Source organism: Panthera uncia, chromosome A2 (genome assembly GCF_023721935.1).
Source record: "Panthera uncia isolate 11264 chromosome A2, Puncia_PCG_1.0, whole genome shotgun sequence".
Lineage (NCBI taxonomy): Eukaryota > Metazoa > Chordata > Mammalia > Carnivora > Felidae > Panthera > Panthera uncia.
The window spans coordinates 79,785,914-79,810,209 of NC_064816.1; the positions used below are offsets into that span (position 1 = coordinate 79,785,914).

General features: G+C 35.5%; 1 protein-coding gene across 1 annotated transcript in view; it reads right to left on the minus strand.

Moving 5' to 3' along the window:
• Positions 1-24,296, minus strand: part of MAGI2 (membrane associated guanylate kinase, WW and PDZ domain containing 2) — a 1,334,434-nt gene that overhangs the window by 840,019 nt on the left and 470,119 nt on the right. The window lies entirely within an intron of this gene.

A 24,296-nucleotide genomic window follows, 5' to 3' on the forward strand; every position in this document is an offset into this window, starting at 1 on the left:
AAGATGAAATCTACATACACATGGAGAAATGTGATTTGGCTAGATGAGCACAAGTTTCGAAAAGCTGCAGATAAAATAGGAAGAAATGTTCGGATGATGAGGAAAGATGAGGGAAGGAAACTTGAGAATATACGGAACACAAAAGTAGGCTAAGACTTTTAAAATTATATGAAAGCAAGCAATAATACCAGGGGATCTGAAAAATGGGAGAAAGCATTTTTCTTTTTACTCAGGGGTGGATATGGTTAAAGGTAAGCTCTGTGCTCTCTGCCACTGTTATGAGATCATAAATTTGGAAGTTAATATGCTTCGCCATAACCTGTGGTTAACACTGCATTCATAGTATACAAAATAATAAAGCCATTCTTAACATTCATTGTTCCAGGAGAAATAGTGTACCCTAAGACAGAAAGAAGGTCTTCAATTCTATGCACAGTTTCCTTGTTTTTCTTGTACTTGTCAAAATACTTATTTTCTCTCTGTGATTCTCTTACCTCATTTACCCTTTGTATGGTGATGGTCCTCAAGCCTTCATCTCTGCAGTTACCATCTTCCTTTTTTATATACTCTCCATTGTAACCGCCCCACCACATCCTGTTGCATATTCTGGAGGTCCCCACAGTCTTATTCCCAGGCTCTCCAGACCTGAGTTTCAAACATTTATTTCTCACTGGCCACTTGCTATTCCCAGTTGAATATCCCACAGGAACCACATGCTCAGCATTCCATTTATCTACCCTCCAAACTGCTTCCTACTTTTCCTATCTTCAATAATGATACTATGTCACCCAACCCAAAAATATCTGGAAGCTATCTAGAATTCTTCCTGCCTTACTTTTCTTATCCTACTCCCCAAATCAGAAGCAATATGAAGCAGTGGTCAAGGGCTGAGTTCAAAGTCTGACCATGCCACTTACTAGATATATTTACTTGGATAGGTCACTTAGCCTCCCTGTGTCTGTGTCTTATCAGGTTGTTTAGATGATTAACTGAATAACATATGTTCAGTGCTTAGAGCATTGCCTGGCATTTACTAAGTGTTCAATAATTTATTATTGTTCACCTCCATGCCTTCATGCATGTTGTCTCCTCTGTTTAAAATGCCCTTTCTAGGATTTTACTATAATTTAGATGCCAGGCTGATCATATAGAGCAGAAGCATCTGGGATTCTGTCTTTGCTGATAGATGGGCTTCTGGTTGTAACAAGTGTCCTAAGAGTTATAAGCAATAAATCTCCTCTAATTTAAGGGACAGGTTATTTGGCCTGTAGATTTTACTTTTGGCAAATTAGTGAAGAGGAAAGTGAATGTAATCAGTCTGGCATGGAAGGAATGGGTCATATACCAAATCCAATACCTAATCTCTCAGTAGAGGATTCTCTAGCCCTTACATACTTCATCTATGAGGTCATCTAAATCAAAGAAGATACTTTGAGGAACAGAAAAATATGTCTTATCTAACTTCATATATTCAACACCCAAGAGTGTTCCTTGCTTATAGCAGCAAGACCTTGATAATTATAAAAGAAAAGAAAAAAGAAAGAAAATAAAGGAGGAGAAGGAAGGCAGAAAAATGAGGGAAAAGACATGAAACATAATGCCACAACATACAGGTATGAAAAGATTTTTCTGATTATAGTTAGCTACTAGTAACAGAGAAATGAAGTTTCAGAATAAAAGTCTGGAGTTGTGGCTGCTATTAAGAAACAGAAAATTCAAAGCAAGTATGCTACTTTTTTCTCACATTTTAAAGACACAAATTAGGGGGTGCCTGGGTGGCTCAGTCGGTTAAGTGTCCGACTTCAGATCAGGTCATGATCTCACAGTTTGTGAGTTCGAGCCCCACGTCGGGCATTGTACTAACAGCTCGGAGCCTGGAGCCTGCTTCAAATTCTGTGTCTCCTCCTCTCTCTGCCCCTCGCATGCTCATGCTGTGTCTGTCTCTGTCTCTCAATAATAAATAAACATTAAAGACAATTAAAAAAATAAGTAAAATAAAGACATAAAATAGGAGGAAATATCTACTTCCAAAGATAGCCACTACAACTTAGAAGTATCAAAAGGGTAATTCAAATAAATAAACCCATTTTTAAAATAAGAGAATAGATTTGTAGTTTAAATGTATTTTTTAAAAGTTTTTATTTATTTATTTTGAGCACGAGAGAAAAAGAGAGACAGAGAAAGAGAGAGAGAGAGAAAGCAGGAGAGGAGAAGAGAGAGAAGGACATAGAGAATGCCAAGCAGGTTCTATGCTACTAGTGTGGAGCCTGACATAGGGCTCAAACTCATGAACCATGTGACCATGACCTGAGCCAAAATCAAGAGTTGGACATTTAACCAACTGAGCCACCTGGGCGCCCCTAAAATGTAATTTTAAGAGTAACAGAAGAAAAGGAATAGTGATTAACTATTCAAGACTGTATCCTTAATCTTCTTCTAAGTACCTACTGGCTTCCCAAGGGGAAGGAAATGTAAGCCAATGAGATTGAACTCACAATATGTATTAAAATGTCAGCTAAATCAATTCTAGAACACCTAGAAGAACAAGTACCCATTTTTTCTACTATTTAGTATGAAATATAACTCAAATAGTGACTAATATTTACAAATAGGGTAGAAATTATGGACACAGGTGAGTAGAAAGTCAAACATATATATTCTTCTGGAGTTCAGGCTTTTCAGCTCTAGGATAGAGAGCAGAGACATCATGACATAGTGGTTATTAGCTGAAAGTTCTCTCTCCTATAATTGTGGGAACCCCCTCACCACCGTGTTTCTTTTGTAAAGGTCCTGAAAGTAGCTAGCTGATTCTGTCACAGTTAGAAAAGTTGTCCTTTGGCATCTGATGTGGCTGATCTTCACTATTCATTTTCTCTTAGATTTCACTGTTTTTGTCTACTTATATTCTTGAAGATGATAGCTGAGCCTCTCACTGACTTTGCAGTTTGCAATAAATATTTATTATTACTTCTTTTTTTTTTATTGCCATCAATATCCTTAAGGACTTGGATAGTGATATTGACTTCATTTTTATTACCATAGAATAATTTTAGCCACATCTCTGCTTCAATAGTTACCATCCCTGAGGGTAGAGAAGAATCTTCCTTCCAACATGCTTTATGTACAATTTTATTTATCCTTGAAACACAGTGACATTCTTGTCTTTTTCTGTAATATTCTAATGATACAAAAAATTTAGTTTATACCTTCTACAAATTTGGTACTTCTCTTCTATAATTTATAAAGGAAGCTGGGTTGCACCCAAGCTAAGAGTAGTGTTAGTTTTTGGTCAGACAAAATGGTGTTATACAATTTATAGAATTTATAAACATCTCTAGAGCCAATTTCTTTTTTAAAATTAATTACTTAATTTTGAGAGAGAGAGAGAGAGAGAGAGAGAGAGAGGGAATGAGTGGGGGAGGGGCAGAGAGAGAGGGACAAAGAGAGAATCCTAAGCAGGTTCTGTGTTTTCATCGCAAAGCCCAATGCGGGTACAGGGCTCTGTCTCACGAACTGTGAGATCATGACCCGAGGTGGAATCTGGAGTTGAACGCTTAACCGTGTAAGCCATGCTGGCACCCCTAGAGCCAGTTTCTACATGGGAGTTTCATATACACACATATGTATATATGTGTATACACAGGTACACACAAATGTACGTATGTGTATACACATACACACATATATATGCATATACATATATGCATAAATAATTAAAAGTAATTTTTAAAATGAATAATTAAAAGTAATGGCAGTAATTGCTCTGCCTTAGGCTGCATGGTGGGTTGGAGGAAAAGCCTGAGCAGGGATGAGTGTTATTGCTATGGGCAGAGTTCAGCAAAAGAGTCTAGCCAGTAAGGAGTAATTGAAGAGCTGCATACATGTGTTAAGAAATCATCATTGCTATGGCGAAGGAACCAAAACATTAGGAATAGAGGTGGATATTATGAAGGAAGTGGGAAGTTGTTGAAGGCCCAGCACATGAGACAGAGCAAAACCCTGGCCAGAGATTGCTTCAAAGAGAGGACAGAAATCTATGAACCCTCTTTAAAAGGCCTGGGTTTCATTGTTTTACATAAGAGCTTGCTCAGATGAAAGGATCCCTTTGTTACCTTTGGTCTGTTTCTTTATGAGAGATGCTAAATCTTCTTTCCCTTGAGTTTGAAAAGAAGGGGGTCATAGTAGAGATAATCATGTTTTCTCAATGCTTGGTAGAGATGATCACTCTGAGGTGTGTACACTATTATTTCCTTAGACCATATTAATTACTAGGTCTCACATTTTCCTAGATTAAGTTGAAATCTGGAATAGTGAGTCATCTGGGATTCTGGATTTTCCTAATAATTTTTCAAGCTTACTTGTTTAAAAAGCAATAGATTTAGCTCCCCAAAATTTTGCCTCATTATTTTCTTACTCAATTTTATTGAAACTTATATGCTAAATCCCAAGGTCAGGATTTGACAAAGAAATAAAATTAATCCCATTTTTTTCTTGGCTTCTTGATAGTTCAGAGAATCTAAACATATGCATCTATTATGGCCTTCATTTTAACTTTTCACTTATTTATAAATGACTTTTCACTTGTTCAGAATTACCTATTTCTATTTAATAATTAGGTCTGTTTCTTTTTCCCAGTAAGTTTTCAAGTACATTTTGCAAGTGGAGAGATAAACAGAGTCTGATAAACTAGAATGTTTCTTAGGTAGAGGGAGGGTTCTTTAAAAATTCTAAATTAAAACAGAACAAGACACAAGCATATGAACTAAGCTAAGGTATATTTAACCATCTAAAACACTGAATAAATTCATTATACAAACTCACAAGAGGAGAGATAAACTGGCTCTCTTAGGGATATAAAGAGACCTTAAAGGGAAGGAATTTTTTTAAGCTGAATGGGAAAAGATAGATAAGAATTTGCTACACAAAGAAGAGATGAAAAGACAAACTAGGTAGAAGCTACACCATCTGCAAAAATAAGATTTAGGGGAAAAGTACAGTACATTTGGGAAACTGAGCTTGGAAAGAGCATTGAGTTTATTGGTATAGCAGTGAAAAATGAAGTTGGAGTAAAACACGATCTACACAGTCTCATGGGTCATACCATAGATGCCGGAATTACCACCAATTAATAAAGAGGGAGCCATAGGAATCTAGAATCTGTTAGGAAGGGGGCACCTGGGTGGCTCAGTTGGTGGGTGTCTGACTCTTGATGTTGGCTTGGATCATGGTCTCATGGTGGTGAGATTGACCCCCCGCATGGGTTTCTGCACTGACAGTGCAGAGCCTGCTTGGGATTCTCTCTGTCCCTCCCCCACTTATGCTCTCTCTCTAAGAAAACATTAAATAAAAAAAAATATATATATATATAGAATCTGTTAGGAAGGACAATGATGCGCAGGTATCCTTTGCTTTCCAAAAGTTTCTGTTACACCACTTTGCTTTTATGGAAGAACTACATTATTACCTGTTTTTGCTAACTGAAAGAAATATGAAGATTTTTACTTGTACGAGAAAGTGGCATCCCCTATGCTTATTGCAGCATTGTCTACAAGAGCCAAGATCTGTAAGCAACCTAGGTGTCCATCCATAGGTGAATGGATAGGATGATGTGGTATATATTCACAATAGAAAATTACTTAGTCATTAAAGAAAAAAGACTTCTTGCCATTTGCAACAATATGGATGGACTTAGAGGGTATTATACTAGGTGAAATAAAGCAGAAAAAGACAAATACTGTATGATTTTACTCATATGTGGAATCAAAAAAAAAAAAAAACAAAGTCATTAAGTGAATAAACAAACAAAAACCAAACAGATTCATAAATACAGAGAACACACTGGTGGTTCCCAAAGGGGGATTTGAGGGGATAGGCAAAGTAGGTGAGAGTGATTAAAAAGTACAAACTTCCATTATAAAATAAATTAGTCACTCGGATGAAAAGTGATGTATATGGAATATAGTCAGTAATATTGTAAAAACTTTGTATGGTGACCAATGGCAACTATACCTATCTTAGTAAGAAGTTCATAATGTATGTAATTGTCAAAGAGTTATTTGTACACCTGAAACTAATGCATTGTATGTCAACTGTATTCAATTAAAAAAAAAAAAGAAGTCAAGTGGTATAACGTAGTTTTCAGAAAGCAAAGGATACTTTTGCTTCATGCCATTTTGACTTACAAAATGTTTCATAACAATGCTGTACTCTTGGATAGTGAGGTGGATTTGTGATTAGATCTGTATTACAGAAATAAGACACTATAGTCTCCAAAACAGGAAATACACCAGCTTTTACATTCCTGCAGTTCATGGAATAATCTCTATAGTTGTCACAATTGACAGTAATTATTAACAACAGCTGGCTGTGAACTTGGGGGATCTTGCTGGACATGCAAGAAATCTTAGAGCTTTTTTCCTTTAAATTAAATTAGCATGTTAAGGCTTCAGTTTTGTGATTTCAAATAATTTCATTTGTTTAACATAATTCATGTTGGTGTTTGTTTGAAAGTTAATCAATGGAGAAAGAAAATAGGCTGATATTGAAAGCACTAAGAATACCATCAGATTCAAAGAAGCAATTTCATCATTGAATGCTTTCTGAACTTTGGCAATTAGTTAAATATTTCTGGAATAAATTAACAACCTTTATTGAGAACACATTATATACCTGATTTCTGCTAGAAAATATATGTAGATAACTGCAATAGAGTGTTATTCAAAGAGAAAATAGGAAAGAATGACCCCCATCCTGCCACAGACCAGAAGGAGAACCCTCTATATGTTTGGCCATTAAATCTTGAATATAGATCCCCAAACAGTTGCAGAGTGAGGTGATTATTTGCTGCAGGGTAATTCTATCTTGGGACTTCCATACCTAAGATGCTAGTCATGGAATATACGCTTCCCAAGAACAGAAGTGTCCTTTTCCTCAGCTTTAAACAGACAATAACTAGACTTAAAAGTGTAAAACAAGCAACTTTCCAAGGATGGGTAGGTATAATTTAGTGTCATAAAAAAACTCAGTATGTGGTGCACCTTTAAAGTGTCTAACATTGTGGGTGAATACAACACCTGATTGAAGAATGACTTGGTGGAGTCTGTATAAAAATGACTATGAATATAAATATGGGCTTTGAAATGAGGTTACTATCTCAGTAAATCTCTCAGAGTATTTGCGCTTTTTATTTCAGGATTTTTCTCTGATCAAGAGCATTCTCTCTCCTATAAACTTCCTTTCTAAATCTTTTAAGCTATGTAATTAGTAATTGTTCATAATTTTTATTAAAAAACTTCATTTTCTTGTTATCAGTTGAAATAATGATCCTTAAAAAGGTAGGTGTGCTAATTATAGAGCTTTTAAAGGTAACTTAATGCTATAAATGCTAGATCTCAAAGCCTTTAGATTTGTTTCTAAAAATCTTTCAACCACCCCCCTTTTCCATCAATGCATACATATTCACACACATGCTCTGAGATCCACAGGAAGTATATTTTGTATTTCATAATAGACTTTAAAATAGATGCAAATTACAACTAAGTCAAATCTTAGAATCAATCAAGTGGAAATGTTCCCCCAATTCTTCACCTGGGTTCTATTATACAGTTAAAAAACCATAGGTATTAACATAAATGTAGAATGCCCTTGGATAAACACAGGAAGGCAATAAATACCATTTGATTATAACAACTGATTAAAATTTATATATAATTTGATTCTACGAAGTAATGTGCATTTTTCAAATCTTCTTCCATAGCCACTAATAAAACAGTCATATTTTTTTTTCTTTGACCTCCCAGGGAAAAAATTCAAGTCAGTAAAAATTCTCTTGCTTTTCTCTTGCCCAAATAAAATATTACAAGGCTCAAAACACCCTCATCCGTAATATTTTAATTTTCTAAACTGGGAAAACAGTACTGGTTATTTTGGTAACATCTTTTAAGTATTTTCTAATTCTTTGCATATGAAATACTCCCCTAGAAACAGCTAAACATAATCTGGTAAGATATTTTATATTATCATAATCTGGTAAATTTATATTGAAATATTTTATATTATATTTTATATTATTGGGAAAATATTTTATATTACCATAATCTGGTAAATTTATATTACCATAATCTGGTAAAATATTTTAATTTTCTAAACTGGGAAAATTGTACTGGTTATTTTGGTAACTTATACTTATCTTTTAAGTATTTTCTAATTCTTTGCATTTGAAATACTCCCCTAGAAACAGCTAAACATAATCTGGTAAAACATCTCTAATTCCTCAGGAATAAGGTTTATCCTTGAGCAAAGTAAAATCTTGGTTTAGTGTCTCACTAGAAAAAGAAATAGTATTTTCATTTAGCATGTTCAATATTTTAGAGTCTGACTTGGATTTATTTCTCTTGTTATGTATAAACATTCACATTCTTGATAGATAATCTCAAAGAATTTATAAATTCTATGACCTATGTTTTATAAGCTGCTTTGTAAGTCCCTTTTCAAAAGTAAATCCCTCCTAGGGGTGCTTGGGTGGCTCAGTCGGTTGGGCAGCCACTACGGCTCAGGTCATGATCTCTCGGTCTGTGAGTTCTAGCCCCACATGGGGGCTCTGTGCTGACAGCTCAGAGCCTGGAGCTTGCTTCCGGTTCTGTGCCTCCCTCTCTCTCTGCCCCTTCCTTGCTTGGTCTCTGTCTCTGTCTCTCTCTCTCAAAAATAATAACCATTAAAAAAATTTTTTAATTCAAAAATAAACCCCTCCTAAGTTTGTAATAACTGACTTTGCTTCTCTCAGGTTTTGCTTTTCTTACCAGTTTTGGTTCATGTTTAAAATCATGTTGTACACCTTAATCAGACTTTCTGTAATATGAATACCACAAGCTCAGAATATCCCTAATTAGTGAGATACAGTAGAGTAAGTACTATATTTCTAGAAAATTCTCTGTCATTGGGGGTGACTTTGTGTCCACACAAAGTTAGTAAATATAAAAGGTCACAAATAGGATGAACTACCAACTACACTTACATATTAAATTATAAAAAAATTAGTTTTAATTCAAAAAAAATCTAAAGATTACCTATTATACTGAATTATCATATATTTTTTTAAAGTTCCAATGTTTTTTTTTAAACCACAAGTTTAGCACTTTTGTACATTTCAATAAACATTAAATTAAATGTTTACTATATTCCAGAGACTATACAATTATTAGGCACTGTCATAGACCCTATATAGTTTAGAAGACAAGGCAAATGTGAAAACATAGGGTTCATATTCTGTGAACAATGACATAACATAGATGTGTAGAATGTGACTTCAAGGAGGAAGCAATCCATGTAGTTGCTTAGGGAGGGTTTGGACAAGATTTCTAGGAAGAGAGGTAGTTAAGTTGAATTTCAAAGAGAGATGTGGGCGTCTGGGTGGCTCAGTCAGTGGGGCCTCTGACTCTTGATTTTGTTTCAGGTCATGATCTCATAATTCGTAAGTTCAAATCCTATGTCAAGCTTCACTGTCAGCGCAGAGTCTACTTGGGGATTCTCTCTCTACCTCTTTTTCTGCCTCTCCCCCGCTCATGTGCTTGTCCCCCCCCCCCAAAATAAATAAATAAACTTAAAAAAAACAATAAAGATGAATTTTTCTGGGCACATCAGGAGGAAGGAAGCATTTGAAGCAGAGGAAACAGCCTGTTTGGAAGCCATGGAGGCAAGGAACAGTGCACTCAAGAGGACTGCACAGTGTTCAGGATTAAGTCATGGAGAACCTCCTGTACTGGCCTGAACACTTTGGACATTATCCAGAAGGCAATAAAGAGTTCCTCTTAGAACAGCAATAATAATAGAATATTATTCTATTTTGTCAGTCTGAAGACTGCCTGTTTTTTTTTTCATCTTTTCATGTTTATTGGCTATTTGCATTTGTCTTCTGTAAACATTCCATTGACATGTTTTATCCATTTTCTTATTTTTTTACTCTTTATTTTTTATTTAAATTTTAGTTAACATACAGTACAATATTGGTTTCAGGAGTAGAAATCAGTGATTCATCACTTTAGTACAACACCCAATGTGTCTGTTTACTCTTACCAGTTTAGTATCTAATGTTATTATAACCTGATTTGATGTAGTGTTAAATTCCATAGTACCTGACAAGTTAACATTTAATTAGCAGTAACACTTCTATCTATCCTAAGTGGGCCTAAATATTTTATAAGTAGGCAGAGAAAAAAGTTTAAAAAAGGAATGGAGAGTGAAAAAGTGCAATATGCTAGTAAATTTTTCCAACCCATATCAGTATCACCCAGGACATTTATTATTCTTATAGATTCCATGGCCCAGCATCCCCTAGACCTACCAAATCAGAATCACCACAGGAGGGCCTGGAACCTGTGTGCTCAAGATGACTTGAATGCCTGGAGAAGCAGGGGAAATACCACTTTCAGAGAGTATATTCCTTCAAAGGAAGACTAGAAAATGTGGCTGTCTCGTCTGCAAATTGAGGTCATATTAATAAAAGGTAATCAAATCATGAAATCTCAATACTTATGGTTTATTGATGATTTATGTTATCTCTTCAAAAGACTTTAAAATCCTTTTCTTTTTAAATGTTTATTTATTTTTGAGAGAGCAAGAGACAGAGCATAAGCAGGGGAGGGGCAGAGAGACAGGGGGACAGAGACCGAAGCAGGTTCCTGGCTCCAAAGTGACAGAGCTGACAGCACAGAACCGGACACGGGGCTCAAACCCACGGACCGCAGATTGTGACCTGAGCTGAAGTCAGATGCTTAACCGAGTGAGCCACCTAGGTGCCCCAAAAGACTTTAAATTCTTAAGAGAACAGGATTTATCACTAATAGAGTAAGCGCCTAACATAGATAAAGATTTGATAAACATTTGTTAATGTATGAATGAACGACAATTCAATCATTCACACTTTAAAAAAAAAAAATGGCTCCTCCTTGTGTGCATTACAAGATGTCCAATTATGAAACACAAAGACAATCTAGTGAGTTAACACTGAAGAGTGCCAATTAATTAGGCTTTTACCTTAGTATGAACAGTTTACTTTAAATTTTTAGTAAAGTGAAAAAAATACATTTTTTCATATCAACTATGTGTTTGTCAAATAATATAAAATGTAATGTGTTTGTGTGAAATAATTTGATCTGTCTTTTGTGCCTTGGAGTAACTACAAATGATTTTGCATTTCATATATTGCACTCCATAGAAAGAACACAGGATCAATCACACTGAAACTAAAATTAAAGACACTAGGACTAGGATTTGCTTAATAAACATTATTCTTCATTAGGAGAAGCTTCTGACTCATGAATTTTCTCATACTTGCAGAAAAATATTGTTAGGACAGGCAAAAGAGTGAAAACAATTGGATAAATATTTTAAAATTTATCTTTGTATGGAAAAGAAATTTTTTTTTTCAATAATTGACATTTAAAGGACAAAAGGTAGCAAGGGCCATATTTTCCATTAACTTGACAACGCCAAAGAGACAGACAACTTTCCGATACATTGGAGCAGAACATCATGGCAATGAAGTAATTTTAGATTCTTCAATACCATCAGAATAATAGGTTGAAAATATAGGCGACATTTATAAACTATTACTTAAATACAAACAAATTTTGCTGTTTTCAAAACATACTTTGTTTTAAGAATCATTTTGAAATTATAGCTGAAGGAGTAGGAGAGAAAATGCCATGAAGAAATCTTTCTACATCATCTCCACCTCTGTAGAGCTTTATATGAGAAGGTTACTATTTGTTACTGGTGTAATGATTTCAGAGGACACTACTCATGAGAGAGAAGGCAAAGGGTCCACGGTGTGAATCTCTTGGCGATTTAATCACAGTCGTTAAAGGAAGCAGGATCATGAACACTGCCAGCCACCAGCTGCAAATACAATAACTGTGAAATTTATTTTTGCAAATACACTGGCAAATTTATACCTGTGAATGAATACTAAGGAGAGCCTATTCAGTTGGTACATTTACTGAATTAGGCTTTGAGTTCCACAGAGTGCAGTTGCTGCTAGAGTTCTATTTCAACATTCTCTTGAAAAGATGCACAGAAATAAAATGATATTTTAAGTGCCCTAGGGAATCTTTACATATAGGGAGAGCATGGTCTAAGTCCCTTTGAAAAATAAAAATTTACTCAACTGAGAGATGAACAGGATTTCTCTGTAGATTTTTTTTATAAATTCTTATTAATCTATAATTCTCTCAAAATAAAGAGTTTTAAACTAAACTAAATAAACAAAACTAAAAAGAGAGTTTTAAACTCTCTAATTTACAGTACCATTAAGTTGGATTTTTATAATTTCTTTTAAAAGAATGTGCTTGCTTCATCTCACATGGATTGGGATACAGTATGGTGACCAGTTTTTCATTCATTCCACAATTATTTATTGTGTGGGTACTGTGTGGTAGGCTCAGTGCTAGGGCTGGGGATATGCAAAGTCTCTGCTTGCCAAGAACTTACATTATCATGGATGATGATAAAACACAAAAACAAAGACAAAACCATAAGGAACTGCTAGGTGTTAATGCTATGAGGAAGAATGAGGACCAATAAAGCAGGGTAAGGGAAGAGATACTGACATAATAAGGAGTGGGGTTGCTATTTCACATAGGGTCATCAGGGGAGAGTCTTTCTGAGAAGATGGCATGTCAGCAGAGAACTAGAGGAAATAAAGGAGAAAATTATGTGGAAATCTGGGGGAAGAAACTGACTACGTATCTCAATACACTATTTTGCATTAGGGACCCCCATTATTGTAACATATATTGTTGATTAATGTAAGAGAGATGGATTATGTATAATCTTTGATACCTAGTTCACACATGAGCATATGGTTTAGAACCGCAGCTATGAAGTACAGCAGATGTTCAAATCCCCACAATTTACTATCTATAAGACATGGATTTGGTATTTAATTTCCTTAGCTCCTCATTGTAAAACAGAGACAATAACCCCACAATATAGGGGTGCCTGACCAGCTCAGTTGGTAGGGCATGCTACTCTTGATCTTGGGGTTGTGAGTTCGAGCCCCACTTTGGGTATAGAGATTACTGGAAAAAAAATTTAAATTCTTAAAGAAAAAAACCCTCATCTTGGGGCACCTAGGTGGTTCAGTCAACCAACTGATCATCTGATTCTTAATTTTGACTCAGGTTGTGATCCCAGGGTTGTGGGATCGAGTCCTGCAGGTCAGGTTCAGCATTGAGCATGGAGCTTGCTTAAGATTCTCTCTCTCTCTTCCTCTGCTCCTCTCCCCTACTTGTGTACTCTCTCTCTCTCAAAACAAAACAAAAAGAAAGAAAGAGAGAAAGAAAGAAAGAAAGAAAAAGAAAGAAAGAAAGAAAGAAAGAAAGAAAAATATGTATAATGCTTAACATAAAATAGGGTGCCCAATGTAGTTGCAATTATTAATTAAGAATAACAAATAGAAGTGCCTGGTGGCTCAGTAGGTTGAGCATCCAATTTAAGCTCAGGTCATGATCTTGCAGTTCATGAGTTCGAGCCCTACATCGGGCTCGGTGCTGACATGTCAGAGCCGGAAACCTGCCTCGGATTCTGTATCTCTCTCTGCCCTTCCCCTGCTCACACTCTCTCTTTCTCTCTCTCTCTCTCTCTCAAAAATAAATAAACATTAAAAAAATAATAACAAAGAAATGTAAATTAGAACTCTACTCATATTGACCCCCATAGTTTTGGGTAGCATTCACTCACTCATTCAACATTTATTAATCCCTGACTGTGGGTTATACACCATGACAAGAATACCAAAATTTAAGGAATATCAATGTATTTACTTATTAGCATTGGAGATAAACATGAAAAATCATTTATAATGTAATGCAATAATTGTCATAATAAAGAAGACGAAGTGAATGTACACTATTTGAGAACCTGATTGGGGTTACACCAAGGGGATGCGTAACATTGACCCTTGCAGGATGACTTGGAGTCCAGCAGGTAAACGATGTGAAGAAAGCAAGGCAGCAGACAGAACAGAGAATGCAGTCAAGTCACAAAGTGACAAGCCAGGAAGAAAAAAAAAAAAAAAAGACACCTTTAGAGAACTTTGACTACATCACAAGATACCTGTAAAGAAAAGAGGTGAAGTTGTAATTGAAGGCTGAAAGTAAATAATGCAGGCTCTTACACGCCTTCAGGCTTATATGCCACACCAAAGAATGTAGACTTTGTTCTGTGACATTCTGAAGGCGGTGCATGATTGTGTTTCCATTTCAAAAACCTCATTTGGCAGCAGTGTGGGGAATGGTGTGGAGGAGTTGCTAATATTGGGATCAGAAGACTTTAATTACACAGTGTTTCAGAACATCCTGGCTCAGGGTCTGGTGAGAAAGAGGCTAAGGAAGACACTGAGAGAAAGAAATTTAACAAATTTCCAATTCAGTCATTTATTCTAAAGAAAGTAGTGATCATTGACACACTACCATTCCAGGTTCTGGAACAGTGTGTCACATAGCAGATTTTTACTAATTATTAGTTAAATATAATAACTATTTAAAGTGACTGATTAGATATAGAAAAGAGGAAGAAGGTAGGACCTCTCAAATATCTGGGTTAAATGAAACTGAAAGACGGAGAAGACTAAAAGTAAGAAGATTTGGGGAGGAAAATACTGAATTCAGTTCTGTAGATAAGTAGACAGACATGTGGGCCTGGTTCACAGGAGTTTCAAGTCTAGAGAAAAAGAGACAGTAAGACTGTCACACTACTGGAAGTTTTAAAAGGTGAGGGTTGGGGGGCACTGGACTGGCTCAGTCGGTAGAGGATGTGACTCTTGATCTCAGAGTGGTAAGTTTGAGCCCCATGTTGGGTGTAGGGATTACCTGAAAATAAAGTCTTTAAAAAAAAAAGGTATGAGTTGAGTATGTTCTCACCAGGAGAGCATGCACAGTGGGAACCAAGCGAACTAGGTGGGATTGTGAAGAAAATTAAAAGCTGCAAGGTCTAGGCAGAGTGAGGAAAAAATGATCTCTGTAATCTCTAGGATATCTCTTTTTCTAATGTGTTTCTCAGGGTTTCAGCCTTGGCCATATTTTCTTCTCATGTGGTACACTCTGTCTTATCCACAGCTTCCCTATTTCAATACCATTTCTATGATGGTAAGTGCTATAGTTCTATCTCCAACCGTATAAATCCAAGCACTTAGCCTTGACCTGAAGAAATTGTTCTTTAAATGGTAATCAATGTATTTAATAGCATATTCAAGTAAATGAACCAGAGAAAGGCATTTAAAACAATGACATGTGGGGCGCCTGGGTGGCGCAGTCGGTTAAGCGTCCGACTTCAGCCAGGTCACGATCTCACGGTCTGTGAGTTCGAGCCCCGCGTCAGGCTCTGGGCTGATGGCTCGGAGCCTGGAGCCTGTTTCCGATTCTGTGTCTCTCTCTCTCTCTGCCCCTCCCCCGTTCATGCTCTGTCTCTCTCTGTCCCAAAAAAAAAAAAAAAAAAAAAACTCGTTGGAAAAAAAAAAAAACAATGACGTGTACATTTAACATACCTAACACGATGTTGTGCTCATAGTAGGCACTCAGTAAACATTTGATGATCAAACACCAACCCAGCTCTAGCCTTTATCATTTTGGCCTTAAATGAAACAGAGAACTGGAGACCAACATTTATCCCAAATGTTACACATGATATGTAGCTATCAACTTTTTTTTTTTTTTGAAAAGTGTATTTAACTATTGGAAACAAAGTTAAAGTATTTCCAATTGAAGATGTATGTACTTGACTGTGTAAAAGATATTAATAATTAATATACTGGATTTTTTTCTTCAAACTCATAAAATCTTATTTCTTAAGCCCCATACAATTGCAAATAATTTTAAACATTAGTTATATATTTCCAGAAAACCTCATTATGGAGTGAGTTATCTGAGTGTTTGTGTTATTTTGTCTTTACCAGAAGCAACCTGTGTTCCATGTGTCTCACAAAACCCATTTTCAAATAATACTGAAACAAAGAATTAAAACATAAAGAGATGTCCCAAGGGCAGAACATTTTTTAAATGTATATCATATTCTGATGCAATAGTTGTCTTTCTTTAAAAAATTTTTGTTTTATATATTGCCTAAGTTAGGTATGTTAAATAATTTTACTTTGGAAATGAGTTGCCAATATCACATACCAGAATAGTCACATGTAAATCTACCCAAATCATTATTTCTCCATCTTAACTGTCTACCTGTAAGGTCATGTCAGTGATGAGAACAATTCTTCTCATTCATGATTTTGTCAGACAAAATGTAATAATAATGTATTCAATCTAAAAAGCAATATCAAGTCTTTAAAGATGGAGAACAGTAAGCAACTATATATGATTTCACTGGTACAGAACAATAAGTCATACCAGGAAAGATTTTCTTATTGGTAGCTCATGTTTTAAAAGGAATGGATTATACATGACTTAATAGAGATCAAATTATTATAATATGATGTGCATGTATACAATGCTTTGTCATAAATACTGCACAATGTGTTCATTTACCATGGGGGAAGAAAAGTGTCAAATAATTAATAGTATAATGGCATTCCAACAAAGTTAAGAAAGTGTTAAATAGGTTTGAAGCTAGTAATTCAGGAATAAATAATCATATTGATTGGAAAGAGCCCATCTGAATTAGCTAAAAAATGGACTTATAAGACATTTTAACTTACATGTGGTTTTATAACGTGATAATTCAAACTACGGGACTGCTACCAAAATTACTAAATAGAGGTTTTACTGAGCTTAGGCTAAGGAAAGATGTGACTCATTTATAACAGACATTAATTATATGCAAATGCATGCTTTAAAAATTCTAAAACGTAATATGCATCTTAATGAATAAGTTAAATATTTCTTCTTAAAATTTTACTCATGCCATTCATCTACCTCCAAATCTTTCATGGCTAGTGCAAAAGTAAATGTTGGCTCCATGATTATGTATGTAACTTAAGATTTTATTTCCTAGGTAACAGGCATCATGTTTAAAGTCATTGTTCATGGTTCAGGCACCTTTATAAGAAGTTCTGTTGCTTACAACACTGGATGAGTTCATGGCCTTGAACTTTTGGTCAAACTCAGAATTCAGCTTGAAACTTTTCATTAAGCCTTCAGAGAAAATCATAAAAATGAGTCCCCATGAACCTATGGATTTCTACATCATTATTTTGATAAAGGGAGACTCCATGATAACAGGGAGTCTTGATAACTATAGTGTAGCATGGACTCTGAAATAAAAATTGGATATGAATCCATATAAAGACTGTGTGACTTTGGGCAAAATATTTAATCTGTCTGCGTGCTAGCTGAAAATGAGGAAAATAATAACAGGATTAAATGAGTTAACATATATCAATTACTTAAAATAGTTTCTTGAATGTGGAGAGTGCTCAATAAATGTTTGTAATAATTATTAGCAACATTTATTATCCTTAGCTTCAATGTACATTCTGTAAAAGCTTCCTTAATGATCTACAGTTGAATACTCATCTTTATAGCATTAAATTGGCAATTATCTTTTCTTCACTTGCACTGATGTGGTAAAGACATATTTGTTGTCTTAAGAGCAAAACTGAATTAGCTGAAATTTTAGTTTAGGGAAATATTCCCATTCATTACAATTCTCAACATCACCAGGGTGAAGAATAATTTAAAGAATACAAAAAACTTGAAAATTTTGTCTCTTAGAGAAGGACATCTCCCACTTTTTCAGTGTGTTTAGTGTTTAATTTAGAGATGAAATGTGCAGATACAATAATCCAGGATAGAGATACAGCCAAAGAGAAACTTTAAGAAGAGTCCTTACAATATTTTTCTATGGCTCATAAATGTATCCTTGCCCTAAGTAGACAATCATGTTTAGCATGGTTTCAGAATTTCTGACCTATTGAAGAATATAGGCTTCTCTGTATTCTGTTATGTACTGTACCTGGTTTAGTTCAACAAACTACTCTTTACCCCTACTGCCCTCCTCCAACTTTAAAAACTTTCCCTGGTCTAGGAATTGGACTGTATTTTTTTTACTCAGAATTTCTTTTTTGGTCCATCATAGAAATTTACTTTTATAGATTTTTCCCCCTATAATCTTTTCCCTAAATGAAAACTTTTTCTTGACGTTTTCTAAGATCAGTTACTGCCAGTAGCAACATCACTCACTTTCCACTTCATTTGAACCTACAAGGAAAATGTACACATACAGGGGATAATGAAGGGCAAAGTGTGAAGAAATTCCTCACACAATGTTGTAGACAGAAAGGACAAAGGTAAATTTAAAATTTAATTAATTAATTAATCTGCTTTGAAGGTTGACATAACTTTTTTATTTACAGTTTGTTTATTTTTGGGACAGAGAGAGTGAGCTTGCACGCATGTGCACATGTGGGGGAGGGGCAGGAGAAAGGGAGACAGAGAATACCAAGTGGGCTTGGTGCAGGCAATGCAGAGCCTGACATGGGGCTTGAACCCATGAACTGTGAGGTCATGATCTGAACCAAAACCAAGAGTCAAATGCTCAACTAACAGAGTCACCCAAGTGATGAGGGGAAAAAGGCAAGCTGAGGGCAAAGCTTAAACTAAACCCTTCAACTCTCACCCCCTTCACTGTGACCATGGGGTATGTGTGATATTCCTCAGGCACCTCTGGCTGCCCAAGAACAAAGGAAAGTGAAACACGAATGGTTAATTGATAGAGATCACAGTCATGCAGGACATCAGTCTCCATCAGCTTACAGATGTCTTAGTAAATTCCAAGAAAAAGGTAATCCTGTCAATAGCCTAGCCTCCAGAAACCTATAGACTCAGTCCTACAGCCCTAACATCACCCTCCCCTCCATAGTGATGTGGGGAACAAATGCAAGAAGAAAATGGTAAATAAAATTAAATTTCCTTATACCTGCAGGCCATTGACAAATACTTGAGGTGGAGTATAACATTTCTCCAAGAACTCCCTACTGTCTTAATGTTAATGTTTTGCTAGAGGGGAAAGAACAACCTTAGATTGACAATAGCTAAGCTTCTGAGTCCTCTTAAGCATATAAAAGTCCTTTTGGAAACCTCCATTTTGCCTTTACCTCCTCAACATCATAGATTATATACTATAGATATATACAGTCACTCCTCACAACCCCAGTGCAGTACAGGTCCTATCCCTGCACTTTAATAAAATCATGTTTTGTGCCAAAGACGTCTCAAGAATTCTTTCTTGCTGTCAGCTCTCAACCCCCACAACCACTCCAAAACCACATCACAGGTGCCCCTTAAACTTGTTTTTAATTGAAGTATAATTGGTATACAATATTATTTTAGTTTCCAGTGTACAGCATAGTGATTCGATATTTATATACATTAGGAAATGATCATCACTATAAGTCTAGTTACCATCTGTTATCATATAAAGTTGTTACGATATTGACTATTCCCTATGGTATATGTTAGAGCTCCATGTGTTATTTATTTTATAACTGGAAGACGGTAGTTCTTAATCCCCTTCCCCTATTTTGTCCATCCCTGTGCTCTCTCTCCCTTCTGGCAACTGCCAGTTTGTTCTCTGTATCTATGAGTCTGTTTCTGTTTTATTTGTTTGTTTTGCTTTTTAGATTCCACATGTAAGTGAAATCATACAGAATTTGTCTACCTATTGTGGCTGGTTTAGTTGAACAAACTACCTTCTCTCACCCTTACTGCTCTCCACCCTTTTTTGGCTTCTTGTTTAAACAAATTAGTAACTTTCATTATGGACTTTTATTTTAAATCCCAGGTCTTTCAGTTTTCCTCTTCTCCTTAGCAAATCTTCTCATCTTCAATATTTTCAAGTCAAAGTATTAGCTTCTATTTACTTACCTCTTTACATTCAGCCTAAAATAAAATGCTATAAAGTGTAGGTAGGATGAGCTGCATCTGATGTGTCACAAAGTATTACTAAACATTAAAATATAACAATCAAGAGGCAAATCCAAAATACCATGTTGCTTAACTGTTGTATCACATAAGATTTGAAAGTTGTAAGGTGTTTGCCATTCAACTTTTCATTGTGACATGTCCCTGAAAAGCAAGAGGCTTGTTTGGTTCCCAAGCTCCTGATTTCCACCAGGCATAATATGGTATGGACTCAGGGGCAGGCTGATTGACTGTTTCTGACACTCCTGAGGGCATTTAGGTTTTAAAGTTGATTACAATGTGAAATCTTGGGTTCTTGATTCTCAGAATTCCATGTCTCTGTGTCTTCAATTTATCCTCCCCAACTCATCTCTAGGAAAGTGGAGGGTCATTAGAAAGAGGCTTAAGGGAAAACAAACAAACAAACAAATTGCTGGCTATGGGCTTCAGTTCATTCTTTTTATGCTAATATTATCTGGTCAGCGTTTATGCTACCTTTCTTCTATTCCTTGCTTCTAAAGATATGATAAAAAATGGCTTCTCTACTTTGTCATGAATAAAACCACTTGGGAGAACTTTTTAAAACACAGGTCTTCTTGTGTTCAACCTCCAAAGATTCTAATTTAGTGGGATGGGTGGGACCTTAATTTGCATTGCCAAAAAGCTCTTCTGGAGATTCTAATGTAGGTGGTCCTTGTACGTGGTTTCTGAAACTCTGCCTTAGAAAACTTTAATCAGTAACAAGGCTTTCTGATAGCTGGTAATCAGAAACCAGCACAAATAATCATACCCAAACAGCCAATTATTATATGGGATTTGTCACTCTTCATCACATCTTAATATTCTAATACATGTGCATCCAGCCAGAGTCATAATCTTTAACTACGTTGGAAACAACTTCTTCCTTTGACCATGAAGAAATGTGACTTTTTAAAGTTAGACCAAGATAATCATTAAGGAAAAACAAGGAAGACTCTGTATCAGCTCATCACAAAGTTAAACCATGAGAATCTATCTGACTCTCCATGGTCTGTGCCTACTGTCCAGGAAAAGCCCAGTCCTATTATTATTTGTTGAATAACAGTTCCCCCTACTGGCATGCTTGCTGAAATTCCCCTTACATTATATTTTTGGAACAAAGCTTAGTTACAGTCCAGATTCAAAGTGCAATTGTTTTTATTTCAGGGTCATGCCTTGGGATTGTGCTTTTCAGGTGGGAGGCGCCCTTTGAAAGCCAGATGGTAAAGAGTGTTTTTATTGATATGTGATTTGCCCGATGAAATTAACCTTAAAGGAAAATGAGAGTTTTGGCTTTTGGCCAAAGGTCAAATCTGGATTGGACATACTTTTTTTTTCAAGTAATTCAGGGTGTTCCCTTTTAAACATTCCAAATTAGATTGGCTACAACCGCAGTGGGGAATGCAGTTGGCATTGGAGTGTTCAGGATTGATCATAGTGTTTTCTCCATCCCTCTGACATGACCTTGAGGCATTTTATAAAATATAAAACAATATCTGGTATTAAGAATAAGTAAGATTGCTGTTTCCTAGATATTTACCTGCATGGTCTGGAAAGTCAGGCTATGATATCTGATGCAGTTTTAAAGTTTGGGAAATTGGTCCTATTTCTACCAATGTATGGAATTTCTATGCTTTTCTAGAAAGTTTTGTAGATAGCACTATTTTTGAACTTTCCATTCATTTCTCTCCCTACGCCTATATATTAATGCTTCCTATGTACTACTCTCTAATCAGGCAGGTCTTCAAGTGTGGTCTGGGGACCACTGCACAGTCAAAACGATTTTTATTCTAAGTTGTGTGCTTTTTTTAAAAAAGAATGTTATGTGCTTTTTAAACTTTTATGAATGTACAATGATGTTTTCCAGAAATTCATGAGGTGTGATTTTTCAACAGACTGAAGGCAGAAATAAATATGACCATTCATTAATCCTGCTTCTATTAATCCAGATAATAGAGTTTAAAAAAACATTTTGCTCTGGAAAATATAGTTATTTTAAAAATGGTATATTAATTATGTTCAAATGTAATAGGTTACTAGTGTTATTTAAATAAATTAATAAATATTTTTAATTTTATTAAAAAAATTTAAATGTGTATTTATTTTTGAGAGAGACAGCACAAGAGGAGGATGGGCAGAGAGAGAAGGAGACACAGAATCTGAAGCAGGATCCAGGCTCTCAGTTGTCAACACAGAGACCGACAGGGGCTAGAACTCACAAACTGTGAGATCATTACCTGAGCTGAAGTCAATGCTTAACCAGCTAAGCCATCAGGCACCCCAATAAATATTTTTAGAGATGATCAGTTTTAATTTCTAACACAGCAAATATTGATAAATATAACCCATAGAAAGATTTCTGGGAGCCTAAATAATTAAGAATGGTGAAAAATGTGATATATACGTATGTATATTATTGTGCCATAAAAAAAAAAAAAAAGGAAATCCTGCCATTTGTGCCTATGCCAATAAACCTTGAGAAGATTATGCTAAGTGAAATAAATCAGACAGAGAAAGACAAATACTGAATAATCTCACTGGCGTGTAGAATCTAAAAAACTACAAACTCCTAGAAACAGAGTGGATTGGTGGTTGCCAAGCATAGGAGTGGGGCACTGGGATATGAATGAAGGTGGTAAGAGGGTACAAAGTTTTAAGATGAATTGGTTCTGAGCATCTAATTTAAAGCTGGGTGATTATAGTTACCAATAGTGTATTGTATACCTGAAAGTTGCTAAGAGTGGTCATAAATGTTCTCACCACAAAATAAACAACAAAAAAAGGTAACTTTGTCAGGTGATCATGTAACCTTACTGTGGTATATATGCATATCAAATCATTAGGTTGTACACCCTAAACTTACATAATGTTATATGTCAAGTATATCTCAATAAAGTTGTAAAAAAAGAGTGGAAAGGTGACCTGAGGCCAAAATATTTGACCATTGCTCTAGTTAAACTATTGCTGTTCACTTTGTATTCTCAATACCTTTGTACTATTCTGTCTAAAACACTCAGTTGTTTTGACTGAGATATGCTTTTCCTCACACTTTCCATTTTGTGTACACAAATCTTCACCATCCTTTGAAATTCAGTTCAACTTTCATAACTGTTTTCCTCTTCACCTCTGCCCTAATTCTATTTCTCACTGGATAAGATTTCAGATGAGCTTCTCTCTCATTAATCATTAATCATTTTAACCTTTTTATTGTAATTTATTTTTCCTCATGACTTCTTTTCATATTAATTTCTAAGATCCTTGAGGAAATGAAAAGGCAGGGTCTGCTTTTTTCTCCCTCTTAGAACTCAGTATAACGCCTTGCACAAAGTAGGAACTATACAAATATGTTTTAGGTGTGTGCTCTACATATTTTCCTCCTTAGTTCAAAGAATTCTTTGTAAACCTGCTGCAAATTTGAGGCAAATGCAAATGACTAAAGCAATGAACAATAAGTATAGGGTCATTTTTGAGCCCAACTGTGAGCACACAGAATGGTCTGTAGTTGTGTGCAGTCTCCCCATTGCCCGTTGCCACCCATTCTGTTCCTGTCCTCCTTTACTCCTCCCTCCCCTTCCATATCCCCTTTTTCCTTCCTACTCATGTTTACTCCTAGTCACATATTCAGGAAAAAAATCTTGTTAAATAAAATTTTTAAATAATCTTCACATATAATGGACTAATAACATTTAAAGCCTCTTTATGAGCCTTTTTTTTTAATTGAATGAGACTGGCTGTAAGGAAGTAAATATACCAACAGATGAGTAAACAATTTATTTTCCTCCCTGGTACTTACATTATAAATAGAAAAAGGAATAATTTCTTTTTGTAATTTGAATAAATAGAATGTGTATGTGTATATATATGTATATATATGTGTGTATATATATATATATATATATATATATATATATATATAGTGGGGGGAGCTGGCAAAAAAGAAGGGCGATTGTTTTGCAAAGGTGGATGCATCCAACCTGAGTGATATTCTGATGGTAATTTATAGTTCAGTAGTCATGCAGTGAGAATCGTGAGACAAACCCAACACTGCCTTCCCTATGTCCTTACTATTGTAACACTAAGAAAGACAACCTTGTACTAAATCTCATCCCTTAAACAGTGGTTTATAGGAAATAAGTTGTATGCCCAGGCACACTTCAAAATGGGTTTTAACATGTCATAGCTTTATGATCAAAAAGTACAAAAGTACTTTTCATTATGGGAAGCACACTATGATGATGAAAAGAGCGAGACGGGCATCAGAAAACCTAGGCTCTGGTGTCTGTCTCCTAGTACAGAGCTAAGTAGTCTTAGTTGAACTACTTAAATTCTCTAGATCTTCGTTTCTCCACCTTCACTTAGTGATTTTGAACTGAG